The sequence below is a fragment of the Balaenoptera physalus genome (assembly GCF_965194825.1).
Source record: "Balaenoptera physalus genome assembly, chromosome: 7".
Lineage (NCBI taxonomy): Eukaryota > Metazoa > Chordata > Mammalia > Artiodactyla > Balaenopteridae > Balaenoptera > Balaenoptera physalus.
The window spans coordinates 121,742,187-121,769,829 of record NC_138886.1 but is presented as its reverse complement, the minus strand read 5'-3'; the positions used below and the strand labels follow the sequence as shown (position 1 = coordinate 121,769,829).

Sequence of the window (27,643 nt, the reverse complement as noted above, 5' to 3'; positions counted from 1 at the left end):
TCATTTGGAACTTATTCTTCAGTCCTCTCATTTTATTTGACTTTCTCTGTTTGTTTCTATGATTAGGTGAAACAGTTACCTCTGCCTGTCCTGAAAGTGTGTCCTTGTGAAGGAGTATCCCTGTGCAGACTGCATGTGCTGGTGGCTTTGGCGGGGGGCTGGAGCTGAAGCAAGGGCGGGCTGTGGATTTTTCAGGCCACTGCCTTGGTGGGGGCAGGCAGAGCTGGAGCCCAGCAGGGCAGGTGTTTCTCCCAGGGCACGTCAGAGGCTGCCGCCTTGGTGGTATTGGGGTGGTGCTGAAGCCAAAGCTCGTCACAGGCCAGGGCTTCTCTCAGGTGCATCAGGGGCCACCTTGGTAGGGACGGGTGGTTTGCTGGAGCAGAGGGGTGCCAGGTGCTTCTCCATCCGCTGCCTCTGTGCAGGGACTCATAGGAAGGGAGTTGGTGTGCCTGACCTTTAATAGTAAAGTCTTGGTTTCCCACCACCCTCTGGCTCTCAAGCCCCGCTGATTTTCACGCCCAGTTAAGGGGGCTCACCTTCCCAGGGCAGGTAGGTCCCAAGGGCAGGGGTGCCCAGCGTGGGGCTTGAACCCCTCACTCCCCAGGGAGGGCTCTGCACGTGTGATGTCCCCTCCCACCGTGGGTCGCCTGCCGGGGTCCTGACCGGGTCCCGTCTCTGCCCCTCCTAACCGTCTGGGTGTGGTTTTTCCTTTACATCCTTGGTGGTAGAAGAGCTGTGCTGCCCGTCTTCAGGTGGTTCTCAGAGGGAGTTGTTCCATGTGTGGTCGTGGCTCTGGTGTGTCCACGGGAGGAGGTGAGCTCGGGGTCTTCCCAATCTGCCATCTTCATCCCACCTCCCCATTTGTGAGAGTTTTGAGAGAGCTCTTTTGGTTATGAGAACATAAAATCAACGTATGCTGGCACCAGTGAAATAAAATCGTACTGTTCAGGTAGGAGAGCCCGAGGACAGGGACGTAATGGGGCCTCTGCTCTCTCGGGACTCTGCTCCTCTGCCTTCTCAACTCTGACGCCTCGTCCGTCTCCTGGTCCACGGGCTTGAGAGCATGGCCACGGGCTGCTCCCACATGTGGCCATTGTAGGTCCTGCCCCTTGAAGAGCCGACTCCCTCTCCGTGGGTCTCACCTGCACAATTCCGGAGAGAATTCCGGCTGGTCCATCTGGCCGGGCGCCATCCCTCCACTAAAGAAGCAGCTTGGCCCTTAGCGCAGGGTCCCCTTGGGAGCAGCCGCCGGCCGTATGTGGTCTGGATGGAGAGGCCCACAGGTGGACAAATAGCATGTGACCAACTCCATGCCGTGTGACCAACGTGGCCCAGATGCTCCCGGGGACACCCGTCTGAAGCGTGCCCACAGCCGCAGCTAATACGTCCGCTTCTCGGGCTGCTTTAATCTTCTCCCAAACGCTGTAACGTTCCTGAAACACTATAGTGTTCGTCTTCCCGAGACTGAGACCTCACGGCCTGTATCAGCATGCTCTTGCTTCCCGAAGAAACGCAAACCCATGGCCAAAGCCCTTGAACTACAACGTACGTGCTCACTGGAGTTTCTGGCAGCAGCATGGGGAGGCGTGACATCACAGAAAACTCCTCATCGGATGTTTCTCCTCTGCCTCCCCAGATCCCCCTTTTGTCTGTGAGCTCTTCTCCCACCTCTAGAGCTGATGGTGGTTGTGCGTTTGGGGTTTTTTGTTTGGGTGGGTTTTTTCTGTGCCCCAACTTACATGACTTGCTCTGGCCCTTTTTGGTATCTTCCACTCTTCTCCTCCCACTGCCCTGATCTATATGCCAGGCATTAGAGGATGCGGAAGGGGCAGCCTTACCAAATCGCATCTTCCTGAAACCCTTGCGGTTTCCACCAAGCAGGGACTGTCCCCACGGGGCACCCAGGGTTTCTCCCATCCTGTCCCAGCGCCCACCCCGACCTCCCTCCTGTCTTCCACTGAGCCAAGTGGCATTCCTTCCAAGGTGCTGAGAGCAGGGCCTCTCCCCAAAGCTGGGGAATCGAGAAAGATCCTGAGGTTGAACATTCAGCAGCGGGACTGAGCTGCATCTCGTGGCGAGATGTGGATTCACCAGAATTATGTCCATCTGTGAGTAACAGAAAACCCAGCTGGCAGTGGCTTTACTCAGCAGGGGGTGTTTTTTCATATACCACGGAGTCTGGCCTCAGAGAGCTACAGATGTGGGTCCAGGGCCCAGTTCATCTAACAGTGGTCCCAGGAGACAGGAAGGTAGGAAAGCGGACGTGAATGCGGGTAGAAGGGAGGATTCCCAGGCGCACGGCGAGGTGTGGGACCCCTTGGGTGCTTCAGAACCTCCATGCACAGGTGAGAGGAGGGTACTCATGCCCCAGTCCCGCGCCCACCGGACAGGGGCACCCTGAGCTGTGGGTGGCACCCCGACGCTTCCTGAGCCGGGCACCGCGTGGGCACCCTCAGCCCTGCATCCCAGAAACCTGGGGGCAGCTCGGGGCGCGGGCAGGGTGCTGCAGGCAGTGGCTACGGGAAGGGTGGGACGTAGATCCAGACCTGCTGAGTCGGAAATCTTTACATGCTTCCTTCATTAGGGGAAACTCTGTTATCTTTTCTTAAAAACGTCGCCCCTCAGTTTATTCTCTTCTCTTCTGGGACGACGGCTCCTGGGTCTGCGTGGGTGACGTGATCCCCCATGAGGCGTAGTCTCCTTTTGTAGAGTCTGTTTCCTTGCCCCTTCCCGATTCCTTTGGAGCGCTCCAGCACCCAGTCTTCCTGCACGCCGACTCATTTGTTGACTTCCTACGCCCAGTCTGTCATTCGATTCTTGTACAGCATTTATTCCCACGAGTCCACCTCCCCCCGCGACCCCTCCAGTCGGGTCCCTGTGATGCTCGCTGCTGTTCCACGTCCCCAGCATGTCCCCTCACCTCTTCGAGGATATCAGATGTGTTTGTCTGAAACTCCTCACCTCTTGGGCCATCCGGTGTGCTTCCCCCGGGTCAGCTGTCCCCCTCGGGGTCCCTCTTTACTCTCCCCTGAGGAGCTTATTCTCCTGACGGCACCGTGGTGATGGAGGGTCTCTGGGAAGAGGTGGAAGCCCTCCCCAGGGGCCCTCCTTAGGGCCAGGATCCCGGAAGCCCTGCCCGCACGGGGCCCTGTGCCTTGGGGACGCTCCCTGAGGGGAGGATGGTGGGGTCGGCGATGCCTGGGGGTCCAGGAGGCCTGGACGTCTGGTTCTCCGCTTCCCGCCCACCAAGGGGTCCTCCCCCGCCCGTCAGCAAAGCCCCTACCGTGCAGACCCCGGGCCAGAGACACGACTGCCCCCAGCCCGGGCCCCTCCTGGGGTCCAGCCCTCCTCCCCACCTTGTCCACATTTTCACATGTACTTTCTGACCCAGCTACCTCTGTCTCCTTGGGGGTCTCTCCCAGCTCTTGAGCTGACTCTGGGTCTGAGACCCTCCCCCCATCAGTGCCCCCCGAGTTGGGCTCACGAGTGGCACCCAGCAGCTCCGTCAGTGAGGACGGGACACGCGCGTTAATGGTGTCCTTTCATCCACGGGCACAGGTGACCCCCTGCCACAAGGGAGGCGCTGGGTGGGGGACTCCAGCCCCACAAACCACGTGCGGTCTCCACCTGCGGACATCTACACTTTCGCCCTGACCTGTGTGTGCTGAGCCCCGGAAGCAAATCCTGGACGCTCCCCACGACTCCGGCGGGACCCTCGGTCATGAGGACCAGGCCCCTGCTGTCTGGGTCTGGTAACGGCAAACAGTTACTTTCGGGCTCTCAGGTTCGCTCCAGGAGCTGAGACCAGGCTCCACCGTGATCCTGTTTCCCGAGGGCCGGGGGCTCCTCCCTCCTTCCCTCTGATGAGCCCCCCCAGTAGTGGACACCAGGCCACTCCAGCAGTGTCGGGGGAAGGCCAGGCTTGTCCCGGACCCTCTGCTGTGATCCCTCCCCTCGAGCCTGCGGTGGGCGTCTCTGATCCTATAAACCGTCCCACCCCCCCTGCCAGGGCAGCTGCCAGGGTCCCGAAGCCCAAACACATGAGGAGGGCCTATCTCCCCGCTCCTGCTGACATCTGACAAAACAACAGAGCAAATAAACTAAAACCCTCCACATGGGAACCCCGTCCACTCTTCTATGGGCGGGTATCTTCTCCAGGACCGTTAGACTATCTGTGACCAGGACTGAGGCTGTGAGGTTTTATGCTATGGACAGTCCTAATGACAGAGGCTGCAGGCGACACCGAACTTCTGGCGTTTATCTGTCTTGAGGTTTTGCTTTTCTGGCTCCTCTTTAAAGCACAATTCCCTGGAGCCTGGTCTCACACTCTTTGCAAATGTTTCTAGTTTCTGGGAGCACGTGCCCTTCACCATGGTTTCCAAGGCTGTTTGATTCCTTGTCCTGGTGAACAAGCTCGGAGCTCACATGGTCTCCATGAGGGAAAGGAGACAGGCCAGTCCCAACGCGACCACCACCAACTCCTCCACTTCCTGAAATGGCTCCATCTTGTTAAGAACTAAGGGGTCTCCTGTCTCGGTCAGCTCCGGCCGCTGTGACAACTCACCACAGACGGGGGGCTTAAAGCACAGAACTTACTCCCCACCATCTGGAGGCTGGAGGCCTGAGATCCGCGTGCCAGGGTGATGGGTGCCTGGTTTGCAGATGGCCACCTCCTCGCTGCGTTCTCACATGGCGGGGGGAGGGGGAGGAGAGAGAGAAGGGGGGGGAGCAAGCCCTTATCTCTCTTTATCAAGGCTCTGGTCCCATCATGAAGCTTTCACCTCTGCATCCTAACCACCCCCTCAGAGGCCCCACCTCCCAATGCCATCCCCTTGGGGGTTAGGGTTTCAACCTCTGCATTTTGGGGGGACACAAGTGTTCAGTCCAGAGCAGTGTCTTTGAAATCTGGGTTTAAAAAAACACTCAGCCTGTAATTTCTCAGATCGTCTCCTCAGCGCCTTCTAATTCGGGGAACTCATGCCGCCATCTACACGTGGCAGTTCGCGTGGTCCATCCCTCCTCAGCACACACTTTCTCATGATAATGGTGGTAATTTGACCCCAGGGAAATCTCCGCAGTCCCCTCTGACTTGAAGATGATGCTCCAAGGACCATCACGGCTTGTGTCCAGTTGAGCCCTTGCTCTGTATTTCCAACAGCTGAGCAGTGGTGCGAGTATTTCTCCACTGCGTTCTGAGGCAGTGATTTTATCCAAGGTGCAGCTGGGCATGATTCTTTGAGTCCAAAATCCAAGGCATTTGCCCCCCAATGTAAGCTGAATTAAACTAGACTCCCTTGTCCCTGCTTCCAAGTCTGTCTCAACAGGGCGACCCGTCCAAGAGAAACAGAAACATGTCACCGAAAATATCTTAAGGAAAAAGTGCTTTTCCTGTTTTACTGGAGGTTGAGGGGAGGGATGGCACAGTGCTTCCTAGAGCAGAACTCCCGGAGAATCTCCTCCTCGGGCCCGGCAGCCGGACAGCACAGCGCAGAACCCTCTGTAGAAGGAGAAGGTGGGGCAGGACAGTGGGGGCTTACACTGAGGATGGGGGTCCCTGAGACCATAAAGTCCAAAGGCTGTCTGTGCTGTGTCCTCAGAACGACCCAGCTTACACCATCAAGAAGTCCATCTGGCTAGTGTAATGGCTGAAGGTTCCACTTCTTGAATGCCTCTTCTTTGCCATCTTCCTTCAGTAACAAGTGGAGAATAACGAAAATGTCCTGGGAGAAGGCACAACAGAAAAACTAATTTTAATGTCACTCTTTGAAATGCATTGCCTGCATTTACATCTCAAATGCCTATGTTCCTTGGAGGGTAACCAAACGTCCCGATTTTGACTAGGACTGAGGGGTCTCCTGGGATGCAGGACGTTCAGTGCTGAAACCAAGAGAGTTCGGGACAATCGCAGATGAGCTGGTCACCCTAGTTCCACACCCGAGATGAAGAGTCACTGCAGTATTGCTAAGGTCAGCATCTTGACCAAGGCATCAGATGTTTTGGCTGGCTGCAGTGCATCAAAGCACATCTACCCTAATTCTTTTCAGAATCCCCAGCCTTTGTCCTTACCTATCCACATAATCTTTTCCTCATCTTTGGATACCTGTCAATGCTCTCCCAAGTTAATTGTGCTGCACCCTGAATTCCAGATAACAGTGCCAGAAACGGATGCAGGCTTTAGGGTTTGGCTGCCAGGGTCTGGTTGTGAAACATACGTATTTAGATTCGAGAGGAAAGTGGTGGAGAGAAGACCCCTCCCTCCCTTTGGGGGGTTTGGGGAGTGAGCACGGCACCGCGCATTCGGATATGAAGTCGTTAGAAATGATGAGGCTCTGGGATGACCCCAAGATCCGTCCTCCGAGATACGCTGAGTGTCAGTGTGCCCCCGGTCACGCTGGCTACGAACATGAGGACTCATTAGGGATAAAAGCGGGAGAGTCAGATTGAACTAATTCTTGGGCATAGGTCCAGACATTACTTTAAAACACGGTACTGGCACCACCTAAATTATACGTGGATCCCACAAAGTCATGCCAGCATTGTGCAAAAAAGCTGAGTCGTGTAGCTCCGATCCCGCTGCCCTGAAGACCTAACAGTGCGAGTCTCCTGGTTTGTAGCTGGGAATTCATTTAAGGGCTGGAGAATTTGGAGAATTTGGTTTCAGTTGTTCTTTCCCTGCTTGAGGAACGTCTTAAGTAACGTCCATCAGATAAAACTGTGAGGATGGCGCCCCGCGTAAGCTAGCTGAGAATCTCCAGTCTCTTGAAGGAAACGCACCGTCTCTTCACCTCTTGGCTTGGTTTCTGCCTCTTGTCGTCTTTTTTTGGGGATCATGTGACACTACGTTGGTCTGAATCGCTTTTTCTTAAAAGCCCTGGACTTCACTATTATTAACAAAAGACACTGTGGACTCTGTTACTCATATTTAAAAAGGAATCACAGCAATAAACTCGCGGGACAGTGACAGCGCTGCCCGAGGGAGGGCCCTGAAGCCGCCACAGGGCCCCGGCTGAGGGGCAGGGCCGCCGCCCTGGGGCTGCAAGGAGGTTTCTGCCGAGGATCTCTTCTCTGGAAGCAGCTCGTGTGTGCATCATCCGTGTCTGAAATCGCTTTGTCTCACCTGGAAAACCATAAAGCAGCAATAAACAGATGGAACTCTGGCGAAGAAAGCTTCGTAGGTGCCATGCATGCTTTTACAAGTGTTTATTGGACGGTCTCATCTTGCGTTCGTTTTGTGGGTGACCTCCCCTGTTCAACCCCACTTCCAGATGTGGCCAGGCCCCCATTCTGTCCACTGGCTACAGTTTATGGTTCACTGTTCATTATTTTTTTTACAAAGGTCATAAGAAAAGACCCTAATGCTGGAAAAGGAGCCAAGAGGATAATGAATTGAATTGGATCCTAACAGCAAGGGCCCGTCTTCTTTCCAAAAGCCTGGCCCTCTGCAGCCCTGCAGGGTGGGCCCCGTCCCGCCGGGCAGTGCCATTTCAAGGACCTATTGGGATCCTCCAAAACCGAATACAGGGATGAAAACAGCAGGAGGGATATTCCGAACATGTTTAAGGTGTTTAAGACACGATGGCAGCAAGATTCCTTCACCCAGGCGTAGCTGGGCCCACAGGTGCTGATGCCTGGATGGAAGGGGCTGCTGGATTGGAGTCTCGTGGTCAAGGGAGCAGCTAAGAGAGCGGACTGCTGTGTAAGGGGTTTGGCCCATCCTTCTTGCAAGGCATCTTTTGAGGACTTTTGCCCTCATTCCTAGGGAGGATGCTAAATTAAAAAGGAAAAAAAAGCCTTTATAAACCATTACTTTTAAAATTCATATGAAAGACATTGAGGATAGATATCATATTCATGCTTCAGTTTCGCACACTTTCTGCCCAAAAATCATGAAAATAGATACATGATTTTTATTCTTTTAAAGCTACTTTGTGGGCTTCCCCGGTGGCGCAGTGGTTAAGTATCTACCTGCCAATGCAGGGCACACGGGTTCGAGCCCTGGTCCAGGAAGATCCCACATGCCGTGGAGCAACTAAGCCCATGCACCATAGCTACTGAGCCTGCGCTCTAGAACCCACGAGCCACAACTACTGAGCCCACACACCACAGCTACTGAGCCTGTGCTCTAGAACCCACGAGCCGCAACTACTGAGCCCACGCACCTAGAGCCCGTGCTCCACAATAAGAGAAGCCACCGGAATGAGAAGCCCATGCACCGCAAGGAAGAGTAGCCCCCGCTCGCCGCAACTAGAGAAAGCCCACGCACAGCAACGAAGACCCAACGCAGCCATAAATAAATAAATAGATAGATAGATAGATAGATAAATAAATAAATAAATAAAGCTACTTTGCAGCCTGTACCCCAGGGCTGGGGTACCAGGCAAGGAGAACATGATTTATCCTGATTACAATCTAGCCACACACACTTTGGGGTCATGAAGACCATCTCCTCACATTTCACAAGGGAAACAGCAGAGCGGGGGCTCCGAGGGTGGGCGTCCGGCCTGAGCCCATTCAGTGAAACAGGAATAGTGAAGTTCTGACCGTACATTTCAGCGGGCACAGAGATCGGGCTTACATTCCTCCCGGGGTGAGGTTTTGCTTTTTATGTTCACTCTCTTTAGATAATCAAAAGCACACCTCGCAGCTCACTGGTGGTGGCCTGGATGCCATCCCCAGGGGGAACCTCAAGGCTGAGGGTGGTGACATCTGAAGGCCCCGTGGCTGCAGCCAGCGGGCGGGGGGAGGGGACTCGTGATTCCTCTCATGGTATCCTTGACGTATCAGCCTCCAAAGCGATGGACATCAGTCGTTCTGAACCCCACCAGGGACTTGCTCTGAAAAACTCATCAGCAGGAGCCTTCGCGTTTGAATAATCGCTGCCTTGTGGTCAAGCAGGGGAAGAATATATCCCAGTCAATTTATGAGGGCTCTGCCTTGAGCTTGTGGATGAAAAGCGTTTGTTGCTGGCTGGGAGAGGCTATTTATGATGTGATTGTTCAGGAAGGAATGATAGTGGCACCATTTTTCCTCTCCCTTTTTTTTTTTTTTTTTAAACAGTCCTTGGGTTTTGAGGATGGTTACAGTATTTTTTGCCTTTTCTTTATATATGCCTTTTGGCTGTGAATTTGAACCGGGCTGTGTTTCAAGGAGTCAACCTTAATTTTGTGACCAAAGAATCTGTCACCATAGACACCGTGCCTTCATGCTGTACACTCCCTGCCCTGTTTTCTTTCTAACTTGCTGTATTTTAAATCATGGGGAGAAGGGATCCTAATGGCCACGTGAGTCTTTTGAGATGGTTAAACCTTTTCTCATTTCAGGCCTTAAGGATTAAAAATCTACATTAGCTATTTTTTAAAAAATGAATCCTAGATTTGAAAAATATCGAAAATTAATTAAGAGGGGTGTTCACAGAATTAACAGACTAGTCTGTCGATTGCATCCTCTTTACTTATGAAGGAGAACTGACTTGCTTTCTTTCACGCCACAAATCCCACGGCAGCGGCTGGAGAAGCAGGTTAGAGATGCACATCATTTCACTAGAGGAGAAACAAATGGGCTTCATTTTCTTAAGTGAGTCCCTGGGTGTCACCAGACACCCTAGTCTCTCCTCCTGGGTTCTGATTGGAACCCAATATGCTATTTCTCAAGAGGCAGGTGGGTCCCTAACTGTTTGCCTCAGAATCACCTGAATGAGGAGGAAGGGCTGCCAAAGAAAAATGAGGATTCCGGGCCCCTGTCCCAAATCTACCAAACCGGAATCTTTAACCTTGGCTCCCAGAATCTGAGTTTTTAACAAGCTTCCCAGGAGATTCTTAAGCCCCTAAGTTTGGGGAGTGGTTGCCACGGGATGTCTGAGAGGTTCTAGAAGGGGGCTGGCCAGCGCTCACCCCAAAGCAATGGCTCCCTCCTTCCCCAAGTGACAGGACCCTCCTCTCGGCCGGGTACTGGGTACGCGCCTCTCTAACCACCAGCGTGGCCACTGACAGAGTCCGGGCTGCCACGGAGCTGTGGGTGGACGTAAAGGACAGCTGCCCCATGCCCTGCTGCTTCTCCCTTCTCCCTAGAAGAGGGACACTATGATCGGCACCCGAACATCCACCTTAGAAATGAGGCCACAGCGAAAGAGGAGGAACCCTGCGTCCCTGACGTCATGATGCTGACATAACATCCCAACCTGATGTCTCTTCTACGTGATGGAGGAATAGGTATCTGTCTGGCTCTGTCATAACTCACTCACGTGCGTGTTTCATGTTGCTTTCAGCTGGGAGGTAGGCAGGGTCGATGCTACATGCGGATGTCCCTCATCCTAAAGGATACAGACACCAAGGAAAACAGGCTCCTTTCCCTCCAGAACCCTGGGACCCGCCCGGTACTGCTAAGGTGGTTTCTATTTCTTTTTTTTTTTTTTTAATAATTTATGAGTAAAAGCCTCACATCTCTCTCATTAAAGAGCATGAACTTCACTGGTTATCCTTCCTGTCTGGCATTTCGTAGTGAGCCTTTTTTTTTTTTTAATTAATTAATTAATTTATTTTTATGGTTGTGTTGGGTCTTCATTTCTGTGCAAGGGCTTTCTCTAGTTGTGGCAAGAGGGGGCCACTCTTCATCGCGGTGCGCGGGCCTCTCACTATCGCGGCCTCTCTTGTTGTGGAGCACAGGCTCCAGACGCGCAGGCTCAGTAATTGTGGTTCATGGGCCCAGCTGCTCCGCGGCATGTGGGATCCTCCCAGACCAGGGCTCGAACCCGTGTCCCCTGAATTGGCAGGCAGATTCTCAACCACTGCGCCACCAGGGAAGCCCCTAAGGTGGTTTCTTTTTTTTTTTTTTTTTTTTTTTAATTTATTTTTGGCTGCACTGGATCTTCGTTGCTGTGCGTGGGCTTTTTCTAGTTGTGGCGAGCGGGGGCCACCCTTCGTTGCGGTGCGTGTGCTTCTCATTGCAGTGGCTTCTCTTGTTGCGGAGCACGGGCTCTAGGGCACGTGGGCTTCAGTAGTTGTGGTGCACGGGCTCAGTAGTTGTGGCTCACGGGCTCTAGAGCGCAGGCTCAGCAGTCGTGGCTCACGGGCCCAGCTGCTCCAGGGCATATGGGATCTTCCCGGACCAGGGCTCGAACCCTTGTCCCCTGCACCGGCAGGTGGACTCTCAACGACTGCGCCACCAGGGAAGTCCCCCTAAGGTGGTTTCTTAAAGGTAAGCGGTCCAAGCTGGGGAACTGGGTTTGGACTGTGTGTGACTTTCTTCCAGCCTCAGAGATAAATACTGTGAGAGGTTGAGTTTTGGAAGGAGAGAGATGTTTAAATAGGACCCTGAAGTCCCTGCTATTGCAACACAAAAAGTCATCAGCAAAGTCCTATATTGTTCTTAGGGAAGAAAAGGAAGTGATTGTAGAGAGAACAAGAGAGGGAATGAGAAGCAGCTGCCGAAGGGGGGCACACCGGCTGCGTGGGGGGGAGGTGATCCCAGCCAAGCCACTCCCTCCCTCAGCCTCAGTTTCCTTCCTGGAGGATGGAGACCCTAGCGCCCGCCTCCCAGGGCAGTTGGGATGAGCGAGTGACATAACATGGTGAGTGAGTCATAAAGAGCCGGAGGTGTGCGTATGGTTTATTGCATATTCAGGCTCCGTGCTGCGCCCCTGTGGTAGCGGGGCTCCGAAGCAGCAGCTGTGCTGGTAAACGCTGCTCCCGGGGGGGATGGGGAACGAAGCTATGGGCGTTTCCTCCTCCGGGTGCTGGCTTTCCAAGGCTGTCCTGGCCACATCCTTACAGGTGATCCACCAAATACGTCAACACATCTCAAAAATATTGCAGTTACCACTCCTCCTCATGGCTATAGAACCCCTTTCATTGTGCAAAAAGAAAGAGTTTTGAAAGACCAGCCATCCTTGAATATTAGGAGGAGAGGCAGAAATCTCTCCTGAATGTAGCGTGGGTATGGCAGGGGCTGTACCCACTACACCGTGGTCGAGGCTCCCAGGTGATATCAGGGGTCAAAATGCTACCTGCCGCCCCGGCCGGCCACAGGGGAGTTCTTCCCTCCAAGGCAAACCCTGGGAGTGTGAATATGGATGTGTTTACTCACAAGCCTCACTCGGCTTAATGCCTGCAGTGCACCATCTGCCAGGTCTTCATGAATCCTTGGGTAGAAAATCCTTTGCACACTTTTTCACACGGATGTGCCCTCCCACGTTCATTTTCGGGTTTCTGGAAGGTGCAGTAATGTCGATCACGTGCGCCTGGCAACACCCAGCACATCTGGATGCTCATGGTCCCGGGTCGAAGCTTGTACTGCTCACCGCACGACGGGCCAATAATTGAGAGCTGAGGTGCTGGGGCCAGGAATAGCCACTCTCTCCGGAAAGCCGGCAGACCGGGAAGATGGTGGGCTCGTGCCCCCACAGAACCATCTTGCCTGGGTCAGAATTCAGGCTCCTTTTCTACTAAAAGGGGAGGGCGTGAAGCCAAGCATTTCCTGGTTCCCGTCAGCCTCCCGAGGGGAGGTGTTCATTTCTCCTTCCTGCCGTCATTCACAGGTGGGCCTGGTCGGGAGGTTTCCTGGGCGCTAATCACGGGTATTTTAGCCGAATGCTCGTTACCTGGGAGGCAGGGTCCTCAGAGACGGACCGTTATGTGTAATTTAAGCTTCTAGGCCACACCCCTTGGCGATGAACTCGTGATCGAATACAAAAGGCTCTTCCTCATTACGCTCAGTGCCCGGCACGTGGGTCTCAGGGAGGTGGAGGCCCAGACGTGGCCAGGCCTGACTGCCCTCCCCCGGGGCCGGGGACGGGCTGCGGGTCGGCCTCAGCTGGGAACCTCCTTCTCACTCAGAGCTGCAGGGCGTCTTCGCTGGGTGGTGGGCAAGCAGAGTCACTTTCCGAGCAGCCAGAGACTTAGGAGCTAAGCCTGGCGGGGTGGGGAGAAGCTGGTGCTGAGGCCCTGGTGGGAAGGGGCCGATGGGGACCAGGGGCCGGAAGGAGGAAGGAAGCGGAACTGGAGAAGCAGCAGTGCATCCCCACGTCCCGTGAGCCTTGAGAAGACTTTGTTTTCAGTCTCAGCGCAGCGGGCAGCTGCCTTCTTGTCGGAACCAGGGCTGACCCGACCCCACCCACGACTGGTCTGGGGGCGCAGGGCGGGCTGGCGACGGCCGAGTCGGAGGACTTTGGCATCTGCTGTTTCTCACGCTGCGATGGGGATCTTTCTGCAGAACCCGCTCGGATCAGTGGGGCCTTAACGGGGGGATGAGAGTGACTGAGGAATGTCTTTATAATTTATGGCAAGCTCTGAGGTTATCTCACACACAACGTCTGAGAGGTCTGACCAGGACCGCGCTGACACCGCGGAATCTTCTCGCTGCTAATGGATTCCTTAAAAGAATAGAATCCACGAATCTGGGCCACCCCAGGCCTCTCCTGCTAGCCTTCTCAAACCTGAGCTTCACCTGTAACCAAACTGAGTCGTCAACAAGACCCCAGGGCCTGGGGGGGGGGGATGAAGAACACAGGTCTGACCAGCCATGGGGGGGGTGCATGCTCTCAGCTCTCCCAGGGGTGGTGATGCGCCCCTGCCCTGCCCACCCGTCCTCACACTCCCCTGGTCCAGGACGACCAGCGGGTGAAACGCACAGCTGCCAAGGAACAGGACAAAATCCGTGGAATCCAAGTCGCAAACCACCCCAGCTAACGATGCAGTCAGCACGCGTGATTAACGACGCTTCACTTCTCTGTTGCATGAATGGCAGTTCCAAACTAGTTGTCCTCCATCGGACGAAACATCCGGGAACCCAACCAAAAAGATGTCTGAGTGACACTGCTCGGTGAAAACAGTGAGCCTCAGAGTCATACGGATACATCATGCAATGCCACGGTCAGGTCTGCATCTACTGGGTAGCTTTGGAGTGGCATGGAGGCTGGCCAAGGGGACGTGGCGGGGACAGGCTCGCCTACCCAGGGGCGCTGTCTGCTGCTCACCCAGACACCCTCCCATCTCAGGAAGAGCACACGTTCCTCCGGAGCACAGTCTAGACTTCAGCTGCTGACCCCGACCAGACTCCCGGCTCAGCTGTGGACACCTGCCCCCGAGTCTGCCTCAGAATTAAATGACAGGTGCGTGCAAACACTCCAGGTAGTAAGAACTCCACCAGGGTTACTCCCCTCCCACCGCTTCTGTAATAAAGTAATAGCACGCTCTAGACCAGTGATTCTCAGAGTAGGTGTTGAGGCTCATTTCCATCAACTCACTGAGGATACTGCTTTAACACCCAAATCTCCAGCCCTGCCCTCTGAGGCCCAGTAGCAGGGCCCATGAATCTGCATTTATTCAAGACCCTTTGATTCAGATGCACACGACTTGAAAACCACATTTTAGACCAGCACAGACAGACTTAATTATTCTGCAGCTGTTTCAGTGCACATTGGTTCGTTTTGCTGTGTTTTTTCTCTTCCCCAGCCATGGCTAAACCTCTGAAAGTCAAGGGCTGGGTTTTCCTTCAGATGAGCCAGCAGAGGCTGGGTTCCATGTAAAGAAAGAATAAATGATGGATGACCTAACAGCGCGCAGATGACGTTGTCCTGTGAATCCTCCCTCATCACTACGAGACTCGCAGCTTGTTCACCCACCACTGTCATTGTCCTATAAATCCGTGTCGGAAGCTTATTTCTGGGGAGAGGGAGGGATTTCTTAGCCTCCAGGTAAAGAGCTATGGACCCACTTGGGGCAGCGGCTCAACACAGACCTGAACAAGGGGGGCAGGATGCCTGGCCCCTGCTGTATCCTCCTTGGCCTTCCTACCCTCCGCCCTCCACCCCAGGCTTGAGATTTGGGTACAAGAAATTGTTCTCTTGTGTGCTTACTTTACGCTTTGCTGTTTACGGAAACATGTCTTTTTATCTGGAACTCAGGTCCAATTTTAGCAAGTCTGCAAAGACCGTATTCCCATATGCCTTTGTTTCGCTGTGTAAGTCCCTCTCCCAAGTGTATAAACATCCCATGACAAGTGGTGAAAGGAATGTCTCTTTTGCCACCTGACAACCCCTCTCTTGGCAAGTGTGGCCCCAGGGGTCTGTCATCTTGTGAGGTGGTGGGTGAGCGGCCTGGGCTGGGAATTCCAGTGACCCCCTCTGACCTGCCTGTGCTTCTCGGGAGCGGACCATCCTGAACTGATGCTCCAGAGCCCCTTGCAGGCAAAGAGGAGGGATCCTGCAGGTCTGTGAACACGAGCTCCGTGTGTCAACTTATGTGGGCGCCCAGGGCTTCGGGGGGGCCAAAGGCAGAAGCCAAGCTCTCCTCGTGAGCAGACAAGAGCAGTAAAGGACGCTGCCTGTCTTCCCTCACCCTGGAGACCTGAGGAAGAGTCTGCTCTACGAACAAACAACCAACCATCAGACACGGCTCCTCCCGGTACCCACAGGCTCTCGGTGAAAACTTGCCCCCCACCCTCCTCATTCCTTACTCACCCCTCCTGCCCCAGCCTCTCCCCACGCCAAACTCTGCATTCCTCTGCTGTTGATACTATAAATATAAAATGCACAAACTCGATCCCAAATCACGAGGGGGCTTTTCTTTGTGTGACCACAATGTAAATGTCCCTCATTTCGGGATTTTTATGAGGCCTCTAAGAATGTTCGGAATTCCAGTCTTCCTCAGACAATGTCTCCCTAGTCGGCATGATTCAGAGGTTGAATCTTGGGACAACTCTGGAATTTCTGGTCAGAAGAGAACATAATTCTGAAGTGTCTCAATGTGAAAGATTTCCATATATTTCCCCCCTTTACCTTTTTTGCTTTCATCCCAGAAAAAGAAATGTGGAAATTCTTCTGTTTCCTTTAACACGCGGCAATTTGAAGCGGATTGTAATCTGCCCGTCTCTAACCCTGAAAGAGAGGTAGTAGCATTATTGTGCTGAGATTTGGTCCTGACTTCCGTTTCTCCATGAGGTAGCATCTTGTTACATAACCACTGGATGCTTTTAAATCTGAATATCATTGATTACCGTCTCCTGACAGATCATACTTCTGGGGCCAAAGTTTGAAAATGACACATCCGGACCCTGAGATGTCCTATCTGAGCATCCGGAGCAAGGGGACCCTGGAGGTCACCCAGACCCCTGAGCCTGGGGGCAGGACGACACTCACACCGTCCTCAAGAGATAAGGGTCTCTTTTGTTTTAAAGTTTCCCCGGAAAGGCAGATTCCAGTAAGAAACCCCTCCAGTGTGTGAACAACGTTAGCGTTTTCAGAAGAGAGCTAAACCTACGATCACTCTACTTCTTATAATTTGAAGCTCCGCCTTGGAGACCCTGGAAAGCATCTCTCCCCACATCCAGGCCCTTCCACAGTGTACCTGACAGCTGAATCGTCTGACTACTTGTGTGAGAAAGGGTGAGGAAATACAATATTGAGAAGCCTTACCTCACTCTCTGCCATCTGTACGATCGGGGTCCTTGCTCTGCAAACCCAGTGTGATGCGGAGGATCAAAAGGGACCGTGTGTCAGGCTGCCCAAGGGATGTGTTATTCGTACGACCCCCAAAACCATCATTCTAAGCTGAGTCTGAGAGCTGCTGTTTAAATTTACTCTATTATAGGAATAATGGGGACTCCTGAAAAACAATACCATAAATATAAGCCTAAACGACAGATACAAACATTTTGTTCACAAAACAGCATGTAGCTACTCAGGTAAGCAAACTAGCTGTTGAGATCCCACAAAGCACCAGGAAGAACCTTCTCCCCCTGAAGAGGAGGGTCACCTGAAGAGCAGAAGCAGAAAGCTACATCCCTTGTCTGGTGACAGCTGGCACAGGAAGTGGTCAGCAGAGTGGTGGCAGGGGACGCCATCGCAGATTGAAAGCCTGTCCACGAGAGACACACGCAGATCAAAGTGACTCAGGACGCAGAGTGAAACCGTAAGGAGAGACACACCAGGCAAGGGGAACAGAAAACAAAGTAAGGCTGTGACCTCACCATCCACTAAGGTGGAATGCAAGCCAATGAATAAACGAAATAAGAAAAAGGGCACCTTGTAACACCAAACGATACAACTCAAAATGAAGCTGTGACAATTATGAATATATATTCACCAAATAACATAGCACCCACCTTATAAAGCAGAAATAACAACAGATGCAAGGAGAAATATACATAAATGAAAACTCTCTCAGTCTACTACAAATCAAGTCCAAATATCTGAAGTTCAAAGAAGACACAGATAACATCATTAATAAGACATATGTTATTCAAGTCTACATCCTGAAAATATAGACAACAGTGTTTTTTCAAGTGACCAAGGAACATACATAAAAATTGTCCATAAGTTAGGCCACCCAGAAAGTCAATTGATCCCAAAAGATAGAAACATTACAGATGATATTCTTTGATCACAATGCAATGACACAAAAATTTGTCAAAATCTCAATTATGAATACCTATGCAAAAATTCTAAATAAAATATTAGCAAATAGCATCTATCAGCACATTAAAAAAATAATTACCATGACTAAGTGGAGTTTATTACAGGAATGCAAGGATAGTTCATTACTAGGAAATTTATTATGTTCCATCAAATTAACAGATCTAAGGAGAAAAATTATATGATCATTTGTAAAGATACTTTAAAAAAAGCATTTGGATCAAAGCCAATAATCATACTTGACCCAAAAAAAAGCCCTCAATAAAATAAGAATAAATTAATATTCCCTTAGCATAACAAAATATATTGTTCTCAGCCAAAAGCCCATTCCACACCTCTTGGGGAAACACTGGAGGCATTTCCCCATTAAAATCAAATATAAGGCAAGAATGTCCACTATCACTACAGTTATTTAACATTGTTCCTAATAGGCAATGAAATTAGAAGAGAGAAAAATTTAAAGTATAAAAATTGGAGAGCAGAGTTAATCTTTATTTTTAGATGATGTTATTACATAGTTAGGAATACAAGAGAAATATATATGAATAATAAGAGAATTTAGTAACATAGAATGGTACAAAATGAATAGACTATAATTAGTTGATTATATTCAGTAAGAAGATGAAAGGAGATAAAAGACCCCATTTATCCTAGCTTGGGGTTAGTAGATGCAAACTGTTACGTATAGAATGGATAAACAACAAGGTCCTACTGTATGGCACAGGGAACTACATTCAATACCCTTGGATAAACCATAATGGAAAATAATATAAAAAAGAATGTATATATGTGTATGACTGAGTCACTTTGCTGTACAGCAGAAATTAACACAACATTGTAAATCAACTATACATCAATAAAAAAATAAATTAAAAAAATAAGAAGAAAGACCACATTTATAATAGTAATAAAAAGATAAAATACCTAGGAATAAATATTAAAAAAATGTGCAAGACACATATGAAGAAAACTGTAAAACATTCCTAAAGGACACAAAATAAGTTTGAACAAATGGAAAGACCTCTGTTTTTCTCAGCTAGGAAAACTTGATAACTAAAGATGTTGATTCTCTCTATGTTAATTATGTAAATTTAATTCTAATAATGAAAATATTATTAAGGGTTCTATTATTATTATTTGTTTACTCCACAATTCATATGGGAAAATAAGAACCTGGAAACTCTGAGAGGGAAGAGCAATGAGAGAATTAGCCTCACTGGATATTAAAAGCAAAAGCCTCAATAATTAACACAGTGGGGCAGTGACACTTGAACTAAGATCAACTAGTGAAACAGAATAGGATGTTCAGAAATAGACCCAACTATATACAGGAATTTAATACATGATGAAAATGGCATCTCAAAACAGTAGGTAGAAGATTACTATCACAAAGTGGTAGTGGAACAAAGCACAGGCAACGGAAACAAAAACAGACAAGCGGGACTACATCAAACTTCAGAACTTCTGTGCATTGAAGGACACAACCCACAGGGTGAAAAGCCAGCCTATAAAATAGGAGAAAGTATTTGCAAATCATGTATCTGATATGGGGTCAATATCCAGAATATATAAAGCATTCTTATACTCAACAACAATAAAAATAACATGATTTTAAAATGGGAAAGGGGGACTTCCCTGGTGGCACAGTGGTTAAGGATCCGCCTGCCAATGCAGGGGACATGGGTTCGAGCCCTGGTCTGGGAAGATCGCACATGCCACGGAGCAACTAAGCCCGTGCTCCACAACTACTGAGCCTGAGCTATAGAGCCTGTGAGCCACAACTACTGAGCCCACATGCCACAACTACTGAAGCCCACGCACCTAGAGCCTGTGCTCTGCAACAAGAGAAGCCACCACAATGGGAAGCCCGCACGCCGCAACGAAGAGTAGCCCCTGCTCACCGCAACTACAGAAAGCCCGCGCGCAGCAACGAAGACCCAAAGCAGCCAAAAATAAATAAAATAAAAATTAAAAAAAATAAAAATAAAAATAAATTTTTTTAAATGGGAAAAGACTTGAGTAGATATTTCTCTAAAGATGATATTCAAGTAGCCAACTAGCATATGAAAAGATGTTCAACATCATTAATCGTTAGAGAAATTCAAATCAAAATCACAATGAGATATCACCTCATACCCATTAGGATAGCCACTATCAAAAACCAAAACAAAACAAAATAGGTGACTTCCCTGGTGGTCCAGTGGTTAAGAATTGCCTTCCAATGCAGAGGACACGCATTCGATCCCTGGTTGGGGAACTAAGATCCCACATGCTGCGGGGCAACTAAGCCTGCACGCCACAACTACTGAGCATGCGAGCCACAACTAGAGAGCCTGCATGCTGCAACTAGAGAGAAGCCCGCATGCCGCAACAAAGATCCTGAGTGCCGCAACTAAGACCCGATGCAGCCAAAAAGAATTAAATAAATATTTAAAAACAAAACAAAACAAAAGTAGAAAATAACAAATGTTAATTTGTTAGGATGTAGAGAAATTAGAACCCATGTGCACTGTTGGTGGGAATATAAAATGGTACAGCTGTTGTGGAAAACAGCATATAGAGGTTCCTCAAAAAATTAAAAATTGGCAATCCCACTTCTGGGTATATATCCCAAAGAATTGAAAGCAGGATTTCAAATAGATATTTGTACACCCATGTTCACAGCAGCACTATTCACAATAGCCAAGAGGTGCAGGCAACACAAATGTCCGAGGACAGATGGAAGATAAAGAAAATGTGGTCCATCCATACAATGGAGTATTATTCAGCCTTTAAATGGAAGGAAATGCTGTCACATGCCACTCCATGGATGAACCTTGAGGACGTTATGCTAAGTGAAGTAAGCCAGTCACAAAAAGACAAATACTGTATGATTCCACTTATATGAAGGATCTAAAGTAGTCAAATTCATAGAGACAGAAAGTAGAGTGGTGGCTGCCAGGGGTTGCAGGGAGGGGGAATAGGAAATTGCTGTTCAATGGGACGGTGTGTCAGGTTTTTTTTTTTTTTTTATATTTACTTATTTGGCTTGTCGGGTCAGTTGCAGCACGTGGGCTCTCTAGTTGAGACACCTGAGCTCAGCAGTTGTGGCACACGGGCTTAATTGCTCCATGGCATGTGGGATCTTAGTTCCCTGACCAGGGATCAAACCCACATCCCCTGCATTGGAAGGAGGATTCGTAACCACTGGACCACCAGGGAAGTCCCAAGCGTCAGTTTTATAAGATGAAAAATTTCTAGAGATCTGTTGCACAACAACGTGAATATACTTGAAGCTTCTGAACCATACACTTAAAAATGGTTGAAGTGGTCAATTTTACATTATGTGTTTTTTTTACCACAATTAAATATTTTTATTATTTTTTTAAGTGGTAGTGAGGCAACTGGTTTATTCCTTGGAGCAAAATAAAACAGAATCAGAGAAAGGCAGCCAGAACCATCTTTTTAAAAATTTTTAAAAATTTCTTTTAACTTTTAAATTTTTATTGAAGTATAGTTGATTTACAATGTTGTGTTAGTTTCAGGTGTACAGCAAAGTGATTCAGTTATATATATATATATATATATATATATATATATATATATATATACATATATATGTATTCTTTTTCAGATTCTTTTCCATTATAGGTTATTACAGAATATTCAGTAGAGTTCCCTGGTCTATGCAGTAGGTCCTTGTTGGTTATCGATCAATATTTTATTTTTTAATTTATTTTTATTTACTTTTTTTATTTTTGGCTGCGTTGGGTCTTTGTTGCTGTGCACGGACTTTCTCTAGTTGCGGCGAGCAGGGGCTACTCTTCGTTGTGGTGTGCTGGCTTCTCATTGTGGTGGCTTCTCTTGTTGCAGAGCACAGGCTCTAGGCGCACGGGCTTCAGTAGTTGTGGCACGTGGGCTCAGTAGTTGTGGCTCGTGGGCTCTAGAGCACAGGCTCAGTAGTTGTGGCACACGGGCTTAGCTGCTCTGCAGCATGTGGGATCTTCCCGGACCAGGGCTGAAACCTGTGTCCCCTGCATTGGCAGGCGGGTTCTTAACCACGGCGCCACCAGGGAAGCCCCCATCAATATTTTATATATCATAGTGTGTGTATGTTAATCCCAATCTCCTAACTTATCACTTCCCCCATGCTTCCCCTTTGGTCACCATAAATTTGATTTCGACATCTGCGAATCTGCTTGAGACCTAACTTTTCACCCATCAGGCTGGTGGATGCGCCAACGTTTGCCGCTGCACTCTGCAGGCAAGGCCGCGGGGAACGGGCCCTGGTCAGCATTGTTGTGTGCTGGCCGGGCTCTTTGAAGGGCAATGGGGCCATGTCCACCAGAACTAGGAATGCACCCCCCAGTAATCCTACTTGGGGGAACGAATACCTTAGATACACTTGCACAAGTGTAAAATGTCATGTGTAAAGCTTGTAACATTGTTTAATAGCAGCATATTGGAAATAACTCCAATGTCTGTCATCATGGTCCTGATTAAATAAATTGTGCTGCATCTGTCCTAGAGGATGCTACGAGACATTAAACATGTCCGTGATACGCATCCTGCCTCTCCTCTTCCCAAGACCCTCCAACGGCTGCCCATCGCCCCGTTGCCCTCCGTGCTCCTTTGACGTTCCACCTCGCTCTTCTCCAGCCACAAGGCCTTTTCCCTGTTCCTCAAACAGGCTAGTCATACTCCCACCTCAGGGCCTTTGCAAGCGCTGTTCCCTCTGCCTGGATCCCCATACTCCCCAAAGAATCCCAGAGCTCACTCCCTTGCCACCATTCACTCTTTGCTTAAATGTCGCTTTCCCAGTAAGGCCACCTCTGACCACTCCATTTAAAATTAAAATCTCCTACCTGACATTCCCAATCTCCACTATCTTGCTCTATTTTTTAAATTACTCTTCTTATATTGTAACACATGTATAACTTACTATGTTTATCATGTGCTTTATCTGCCCCCCCAGATATAAATGCTGTGGGGCAGAAATTTTTATCAATTTTGTTGACTTCCGTATCCCTATAATATACAATAGTACTTGGTATATACAGTGGGTGCTTAATAATTGTTTGTCTCCAAATGAATGAATAATTGAGCATGTGGTATAGAAAAGATCCAAAAGCATATTTAAGTGAAAGAGCAAGTTAAACGACAGTAATTGTTCTGCATATAGTATTTTTAAGAAATAAAGAGAAAGAGTATTTGCAGGTATATGTATAAAGAAACTTAGAAGTCTGCAGAAAAAAATTAGTACTGGTGGTTACCTTCAAGGAGGGGTATGGACTGACCAGACGGGAACCTGGTAGGAAGAAGACTGCCTTGTATAGACCTTTATTTAAATTATGTGAATATTTCTTATTCAAAACATTCAATTATGCACACACACACAACACACGCACGCACTGACATTAGAGGCCCCAGGCAGAAAGATCCCGATTTAGGAGTTCTGAGTAGGGCCCAAGGAATCTGCATTTTCAGGAAGCTCTGCACCCCTGTTGGAGGCTGGTATGCTGCAGACCTCACCCTGAGAACACTCACCTCTGCCTCTCCCAGCCCAAGAAACTCAACAGACCATTCAGCGTTGGGAAAGGAGGGCAGAATCTCCAGGGACCTTTGGAACCGAGAGCCGCACCCACAGGTGGCCTCCTGCTGTGTACCATGTGGAAGGACACGGAAAGTCCATCCACCCCTCAGCCTCACCCATACCCCCCGCACAGGACCCCCAGGGGGCGTCATCTTTGACTGGGGCGGTTCTACGTCGTGGGTGTCTCACTGCACTTCAGGCTCCTGAACTCTCCACAGCGTGAACAGAGGGGCTACAGGGGTCTCTGTGATCCCGGTGACCACACGCTGAACGACCCCCTGCCTCGCGCCCAACTGTTCCTCCTGCTTTAGCCCGGGCGTCGTCATCAGTAAAGTGTTCCTCCTAATTCACAGAGGAAAGATCTTTTTAACTCCCCTTCCTGGAGATGAGAAAGGTGGTTAGGACCTGAAATGTGTATTAGTGACACCCCTACCCACCCCAGCAAGGCCACCGGCTTCACCGTGATGCTTCCAGAGAAACCAAGTCTTTCCCTCTGTTATTCAGACTCGAGGAACAGGTGTAGGGAAAAAATAGAAGGACCTAATCACACACAAAAAGTGACTAAACCTGCCAAAAGATTTCCCCTTTGAAAAGCAGCCTTATCCGTATTACCTTTACTCTGATTCCCAAAGAAAGGGGGAGATTTAATAAGGGAGAAAAAAAAATCCAATATTTCATGACCCATCATTTCCTTAGGATATGAAAAATGAAGATATGAACTAGACTCTCAACATTTTACTTTTATTTCAAAAAATGTTTTTTGCACTCTCTCTGTTTTGGACCTTTCAAGATGATTCTATTTCTGGAACACACTTTCTGATACGGTTTCTAATTGACTTCAAGAACCTGTCATGCCTTTGACATGTTATATGCTACATTTAAATTAATAGCTTCATGGGTCCCTTATGAATTTTTTCCTTAAATTTCCAAGTACAATTCTGGCTTTCTGTCTCTCAGACTGACCAATCACAAGCAGTTCTGTGACTCAAAGATGGGAAACACTAGAAGTGGTGAAATAATCTTTGTAAACGTTTAAAAATGAGGCTGTGTCTGCCAATCGGTTATAGTTGGTAAGTAGGTCTGTATTAAATGGTTTGTCCCGTCTGTCCTATTGTTTCCCCACAATATCCGTCTGTGTGGTAGCTGAGTCACTATGACGTAAAGCTGCAGAGAAAGACAGCAGGACGACCAGACATACACACATCTTGCAGTCTTGGGTCTGTTCCCTAGTTGGGGTGGGAAGGCTTGATTAATGACAGACTTGTTCAACATAAAAAAGAACAAAGCCCAGATTTATTCTTGGCATTCCTCTTCCTAGGGGCTTGGGGGGTAATGTAATTAATTTATAGCTTTGCAGTAAGGCAACATCAGAGAAGCAATTTAATTCATGAGAAGCAACGCAGATGGAGAGTGTAACTGAACATACCCCCGCATGGGAGGGTCTGTGAGGAAGATGGAACAGAAGGTGATTTCTTCTACAAATAATACAAATTCACTACTAGTTACTACCTGGATTTCACACCCCAGCCAAGGTGTCTTGAGAGGCGCGAAGCTGACTAACTGGACAGAGGTCTTTGGGACAGGCTTCCGAAACCGTGGGTGGAACTTGCTTATTACCTGCTCCGCCGTGAGCGCTACCCCGGCCCAGGTGAAGGTCTCGCCAGGTGTGCTGACGGCTTGGAGCCCCTGAGGCTCGCCTTCGGTCCCCTCAGCGTTCTTTCGAAAGTTAGCGGCTTTGCTCCTTAGGACACCCCCTCCGCCTCCCCTGCAGCCCTAGGACGCACCCCATCCCAGAGCCAGGACACACCCCGCCCCCTCCCTCACACAGCCTCAGGACACACCCCCCTCCCCAGCGGCCCTAGGACACACCCCCGCCCCCTCCCCAGCAGCCCCCAGGACACACCCCCGCCCCCTCCCCAGCAGCCCCCAGGACACACCCCCGCCCCCTCCCCAGCAGCCCCCAGGACACACCCCCTCCCCCCTCCCCAGCAGCCCCCAGGACACACCCCCGCCCCCTCCCCAGCAGCCCCCAGGACACACCCCCTCCCCCCTCCCCAGCAGCCCCCAGGACACAACCCCGCCCCCTCCCCAGCAGCCCCCAAGACACAACCCCGCCCCCTCCCCAGTAGCCCCAGGACACAACCCCGCCCCCTCCCCAGCAGCCCCCAGGACACAACCCCGCCCCCTCCCCAGCAGCCCCCAGGACACAACCCCGCCCCCTCCCCAGTAGCCCCAGGACACACCCCCGCCCCCTCCCCAGCAGCCCCCAGGACACAACCCCGCCCCCTCCCCAGTAGCCCCAGGACACACCCCCGCCCCCTCCCCAGCAGCCCCCAGGACACAACCCCGCCCCCTCCCCAGTAGCCCCAGGACACACCCCCTCCCCCCTCCCCAGCAGCCCCCAGGACACAACCCCGCCCCCTCCCCAGCAGCCCCCGGGACACACCCCCGCCCCCTCCCCAGCAGCCCCCGGGACACACCCCCGCCCCCTCCCCAGCAGCCCCCGGGACACAACCCCTCCCCCTGCCCCCTCCCCAGCGGCCCTAGGACACAACCCCGCCCCCTCCCCAGCAGCCCCCAGGACACACCCCCGCCCCCTCCCCAGCAGCCCCCAGGACACACCCCCTCCCCCTCCCCAGCAGCCCCCGGGACACAACCCCGCCCCCTCCCCAGCAGCCCCCGGGACACACCCCCGCCCCCTCCCCAGCAGCCCCCAGGACACAACCCCGCCCCCTCCCCAGTAGCCCCAGGACACACCCCCGCCCCCGCCCCTCCCCAGCACGCAGGCCCCCTCCGCCCGAGGCCGCCAGGCCGACGACGCCAAGACGTCTTCCCGCCGCCCGCGCGCCGGGCTCCTGGTCGCGAGCTGCGGGCTCGTTTTGTGCGCGGCGCTCCGCCAACGAGACCGGATTCAGAGGTCGGGCTCTGCGAGCCGGGAAGGCTGAGCGCTGAGAGACCCGAGACGAGGTGGTTCAGGGGCCGAAGGTGTTCGCCGCGGGCTGGTGAGTGGGCGCGGGGGCCCAGGTGCCGCCTTCCCGGCAGGTCCGCGCGTGCCCGGAGCCGTGCGCGCTCCCGGCGGGGGCTCGAGGCGGTCCCGGGCTCTCCTCCCCTGTCCGTCCACTCGCGGGGGTCGGGGAAGGGGGTCCCGCTCCCGAGACTTCCCTGCGGTTAGAGCTGGGGTGGGGGAGGGGAGAGAGGCAAGAGGCCGAACCTCTCCCCCTTTTTTCCATTTAAAAAGTGACACTTTGACAGAGACTCTTGCAAGCGTTTACATGCCTGGAGCGGTTTGCACTGGGTTTGTTTGTAGCCGGATTTCTTTGCAATCTGCTCCATCCCTGGTTGAAGTCGAAGGAAGCTTTCCCAGGGCGAGCGATCTCTGACAGCCTAACTGCCGTTCAGCCGCTGAATGAGCTTCAGCTGGCTACACTTCACCGGATGTTTGGTGATGTTTCCCGCGAGAAATCTGGGCGCCTTCACAGTTGGTGCCCTTCGGCTGCCTGAAAGTTGTTTGTTTGCTTGTTTTCTTGGGTTTCACCCGACTGCAGTCCTTTGTCTGACAAAGTCAGATGATGGACGTTCGTCCTCCTGTTCCCTTGGAAGCCCCTTGGACGGGGTCCCCGTCTTGGTTAGCGTTCAGTTGGCTGTGGTCTCAGGGAACAAGTGGCGGGCAGAACACAATGGGGAAGAATGCATTCCTGATGACTCGTCTACCGTGGAAAGACTAAGCTGAAAATCTGACAGTTTTCATGGAAAGCGTTACTGTCGCTGTTTTATAAGTACTCAGTGTTGGTGAATTCTTCAGATTAGCTAAGCCAGAGGTAACCAGCATGAGCTTGAAGAAGAGAATTCCCCCAATCTCCCTGCACTAGGAGCGTAAAAACCCTGACACCTGGGCTCCCAGGGGTATTGAAGTCACCGCTCTCCTGACAGGCAGGAGAGCGGTGATGTGGTGTGTGGGAAGGCCAGGGGGGAGGACCACCTGAGGAGGGGGCTGGAGCGTGTTTTCAACTGCCTGATGAAGAAGAGAATCATCAGGGTTCTGGAATGCCGTTTAACATCCTGGTAGGTTACGTTGAATTTCTCTCCACGTGATGAAAAGACTTTCCATGGCCCTTCTCACACTTCCAGGTGGAGCTCAGTGGGTGCTTGTTTATTTCTGCTGCTGATAAATCTGTGGGAAATCTCATGAACCCAGCGATTTCCAAACGCAGGTGCTAGCTCCTCATTGCCCACACAATGGCAAACAGGTTATTTTCAGTAATCCAAGAGCCTTGCATTTTCTCCCGCCATTTAGAGGTTCCATGAAGATATTATGAGCGCGCGTTTGGGCCCTCCCCTCCCCCCTCCTGAAATGGACAGTTATCCTTGGGTGTCTGGTGAAGATTATTGCCAGATAGGTACCAGGCTGTAAAATAGCATGTTTCTGAAAAGACTGTAGGCACTAGACATTAGCACGGCTAACGGCTGTGTAATTTTTCACTGTTCCTTTAGGGAGGAGACCTGCTTTGATCAGCAGTGTTTTCATTTGTTGTTTGTTGTGTGCTTTTGCTGGGCCTTTTTTTCCTTCTTACTATTGAAAATTTCCCTTCACTTAGATGAAATCACAAACCAGAATTAGCAGCAACCATTGCTCTCTGGGGCTAAAATTAGAAAAGCCAACGGAA

General features: G+C 50.8%; 1 protein-coding gene across 5 annotated transcripts in view; it reads left to right on the top strand.

The window, feature by feature from the left end:
* PALLD (palladin, cytoskeletal associated protein) overlaps positions 1–27,643 on the top strand; it is a 378,549-nt gene that overhangs the window by 99,537 nt on the left and 251,369 nt on the right. Inside the window, exon 1 of one of the 5 annotated variants that reach the window (XM_082468823.1) lies at positions 25,817–25,981. The exons of the other annotated variants lie outside the window; for them this stretch is intronic. The gene's annotated coding sequence lies outside the window, so the exon portion shown is untranslated. Of the gene's footprint in view, positions 1–25,816; positions 25,982–27,643 lie in introns of those variants that run through there. 5 annotated transcript variants of the gene reach the window in all.